Raw genomic sequence first — 4607 nt, forward strand, 5'->3', positions numbered from 1 at the left:
AACTTGCTGATCCAACGGCGACTGTGAGAAGTCTTCCGGAATATCGGCTGCCCGACTCACCATCTCCTGTTCGAACAACTGCCAGCGAGCATTGGAGATGTTCCAGGACGGCACAGGAGCTAGGCTCTCAACTGCGCGCGTAGTCGTTGGAGTAACCACAACAGTGATCATGTTATGGTCACTCAACTCCCACTCGTCCACTCTCCACTCGAATGTGGCCCACATCGATGCTGCGTCGTTGGCAATTGTCACGTCGATATCGCTACGCGCACGGTAGGTATCGAACGTGAACACCGGGCTGGGCTGGTTGAGAGCAACGGCTCCATTCTCCAGCATCCACTCAGACAGCAGCTCACCCCGGTTGTAGTTAGCATGTCCCTCGGGGTTCCGAGGGAGTTTGCTAAACCACATGGGGGATGCTGCATTCGCGTCGAGTCCCAGGATTGCGGGGGTTCTGCTGGCCTGCAGCAGGACCGCATCCATGTACCTGAGGTACGGCTCTAGCTCGGTGTCGAACTGGCAATATGCGGAGCAAAGGAAGATAGAGCCAAAACTCCCTTTTACACTCACGCATACGCCGTAGTCGGTGGTAAGTGGCTCCATCGGCATGCAGATGACATCCTGGTGATCCACGAGGATGGCTGCCTTTTGTCTCCGATCGGTGTATATTCTCATTCCTTCGGGCAGCACATCACTCGTCCCGCTACCAACGTATGGCTCCTGCAGCAGTGCAAACAGACATCCGGACTCCCTCAGGCGGACTGCGAGCTCAAGAGTCGCAGCCCGACCTCGACCACAGTTTGCTTGGATGAACCTAAACATTAATGTCTAGAATTCACCCTCGCTAGCACCGCCGCATACACCGGACAGCTCGGGGACAGCATGCTGTGCCCCGAGGGATGCCCGTAGAATCGGCAATTCCGGCAGTCCACCGGATTGGTGCAACTGCGCGCACTGTGGCCGGACTGTCCGCATTGCCTGCAGACATTGTCCTTCTGCTTGCACTCTGCCACCTTGTGGTTGAAGCCAACACACCTGTGGCACGCGTACGTCCGCACAAGGGCCCTGCATCGGTAGGAGAACCACTTAATGTAGATCCGCCCACCTTCCAGCAGATCTAGCACCTTGGGTTCGCACTCCAACGTGACACTTACCGTTGCTCCGTCGGCAACCGTCCAAGGCTTCGTGTCCAGGTGGACAGCCTTGCGGAACTCCGCCTCCGGGATGTGTTCTCGGAGGTTGTTGGCATACAACTCCGCCATAAACTCCTCCGGAGCGATCTGAGTAGCCACATCCTGGACTACCAGTTTGGGCCGTTGCACAGCATTCGGCTTGACCTCGAGGCCAATCTCGCCGAACTTCTTGCTGGCTACGACCCTCTTGATCTCACCTGACGAGGGGGTGCGGATAATGGCACCGCCACGCGCAAGCCCTCTCACCTCGTGCAGGCGAACTCCCAGCGAAGGGGCAATCTCCCGGCGCACCTTTTCGGCAACCTCTTTACCCGAAAGTTTCGGGTCCTTGCTCATCACCACGGCCGACCACGTATCGCGTGGTTTTCGCGGCGCGGGCACGGGAGCTACGGAAGGTGCCGGCAGGCTGGGATATGCGGATGCATACCCAACGGGTGGCCGTGAGACCACAGCTTGCGGCACCGATGGCATCTGAACCGGCGGCGGTGGCAGCGGCATCGCCGCTCGCAGTTTGTTGGATTCCTCCAGTACTGCGTTGCGCACCATGAGCGCCTGGACGATCCCGTCATACCGGCTGATGCATCTCATCAGTGCAGCAGCCTGCTTGGGGTTCATTAGCGACTCCACCACCAGGGAAACAAACGTCTCCTTGATGCTGGCCGCTTCCTCCATAACGCCGTCAGCTCCATTCTTGATGACACAGTCAAGACTGCGCATCGAGACGGCAGATCGCTCCGGGACGGCAGCGGGGGCACCAGCGGCGACAGCGGCGGCTGCCTCAGCAGCATCAGCAACAACTCCAGCAGCAACAACAGCGGGGGCAGCAAAGGTGGCGGCGGAGGCATCAGCAGCAGAGGCAACTGGGATCACCGGCGTCTCCAACGAGGAGAGCGCCAACTCCTCCAGTACCCCGACTGGCTCCGGTCTTTCCGCTCCAGTAGTGGCCAATAACTTGGCCTGCGTTGGCGCCGAGAGGCTCGTCGCCTTGGACTTGCGTCCTCGACGGCGTCCCCGTGCAGCACCAATCGCACTACTTGCGCGACTGCTTGCCCGGCTGCTTGCAGAGAGCTCACTCTCCGACAATGCGCTCATAGCGCTCATGGCGCTCATGTTGCCCTTTATCTGGGCAAGTGGCGCCGCCTGGTGGAGCTGTGCTGAAAATGGGGCCCAAAAATATGCAACAGAAAATATATGCAAAAATAAGGCAGCCCAAAAGTATGCTCCAAGTGTTTACTGAAGCGCGCGCAAAAGCACGCACCAAAGCTTGCACAAAAAAGCACACTCTCAAAAGCTCGCGTAAGCTCGGCAAAAAGCACGGGCGAGAGCACCCTCAAAGCTCTCTCTCAAGCTCTCTCTTGAGTACTCTCACACACACTTCTGCACTAAAGCTCACACCAGAAGACTCACCAAGCTTTATCTGTGGAAAATTTCCACCACGTGCCAACACGTGCAAAAACGAAAACACTGTTTTTCAATTGAAAAACTTAATTTCCCGACGAGAAAATAGCACTGTTCGATTCGCGCAATTAATGCGCGAATTTTAACACTAATTTCAACCGCCTACGACACCGAATTACCGGAGAAAAATGACTTTAATTACGGAGCACTCCAAAACACGTCCGTCGTTAAGCCATTCATGCGCGTCACTAATTAGATGACGAGGCATTTGGCTACCTTAAGAGAGTCATAGTTACTCCCGCCGTTGACCCGCGCTTACTTGAATTTCTTCACTTTGACATTCAGAGCACTGGGCAGAAATCACATTGTGTCAACACCCGCTAGGGCCATCACAATGCTTTGTTTTAATTAGACAGTCGGATTCCCCAAGTCCGTGCCAGTTCTGAATTGATTGTTAATTGATAATCGTTATAATTAATAAGAACTAATTGGTTTGACCCAACTAGTATTCTTAAAAATTTTAGCAAGAAAGTTCCACAATTGGATACGTAACTAACTATCCGGGGAACAAGTTACAACCATAAATGATCGAAACTCTATTTACCCAGAACGAGCACATAAACCATATTATTGTTTCCCAATCAAGCCCGACTATCTCAATCTTCAGAGCCAATCCTTATCCCGAAGTTACGGATCTAATTTGCCGACTTCCCTTACCTACATTATTCTATCGACTAGAGACTCTTCACCTTGGAGACCAGCTGCGGATATTGGTACGGCCTGTTGAGAAGTTTGCGTATCCCCACCATAAATTTTCAAGGTCCGAGGAGAAAATATCGACACAACAGTATATGTCATGCTCTTCTAGCCCATCTACCATATCTCTCTGCGAAAGACTTCCATGGTAGTACGACTATAAAACAGAAAAGAAAACTCTTCCGATATCTCTCGACGGCTTCTTTATGGTCGTTCCTGTTGCCAGGATGAGCACGAGGCCCATATTTAATAACAAACGGATACTCAACAGGTTACGGAATTGGAACCGTATTCCCTTTCGTTCAAAATTATTCAAGTATATAATTTTTACATATAGTAAATTTTATTTTTACTTGAAAATTTTCGGCTTTCGCCTTGAACTTAGGACCGACTAACTCGTGATCAACCACTGTTCACACGAAACCCTTCTCCACTTCAGTCCTCCAAGGTCTCATTCGATTATTTGCTACTACCACCAAGATCTGTACCAATAGCAGCTCCATGCAGGCTTACGCCAAACACTTCTACGCATACCATTGTACCTTCCTACTCACTAAAGTTTCAAAATTTATATTACAAGTAATATAAATCATCTACTTTAGCGGTAATGTATAGGTATACAACTTAAGCGCCATCCATTTTAAGGGCTAGTTGCTTCGGCAGGTGAGTTGTTACACACTCCTTAGCGGATTTCGACTTCCATGATCACCGTCCTGCTGTTTTAAGCAACCAACGCCTTTCATGGTTTCTGCATGAGTTGTTAATTTGGGCACCGTAACATTACGTTTGGTTCATCCCACAGCGCCAGTTCTGCTTACCAAAAGTGGCCCACTGGGCACAATATATCATAACCTTAAACTTCATATCAAGAAAGTTAAGGTTCTTACCCATTTAAAGTTTGAGAATAGGTTAAGATCGTTTCGACCCTAAGGCCTCTAATCATTCGCTTTACCAGATAAGATTATTTTATATAACATTAAAATGCACCAGCTATCCTGAGGGAAACTTCGGAAGGAACCAGCTACTAGATGGTTCGATTGGTCTTTCGCCCCTATACTCAATTCTGACAATCGATTTGCACGTCAGAACTGTTTCGGTCTTCCATCAGGGTTTCCCCTGACTTCAACCTGATCAAGTATAGTTCACCATCTTTCGGGTCACAGCATATCTGCTCAAGGTACGTTCCAGTTAGAGGCATAAATAATATAAATATTATTATACATAACTATATAGAACGCCCCGGGATTGTGTTAATTAGCT

This window comes from Drosophila ananassae, unplaced genomic scaffold, assembly GCF_017639315.1.
Source record: "Drosophila ananassae strain 14024-0371.13 unplaced genomic scaffold, ASM1763931v2 tig00000208, whole genome shotgun sequence".
NCBI classification, from domain to species: Eukaryota; Metazoa; Arthropoda; class Insecta; order Diptera; family Drosophilidae; genus Drosophila; species Drosophila ananassae.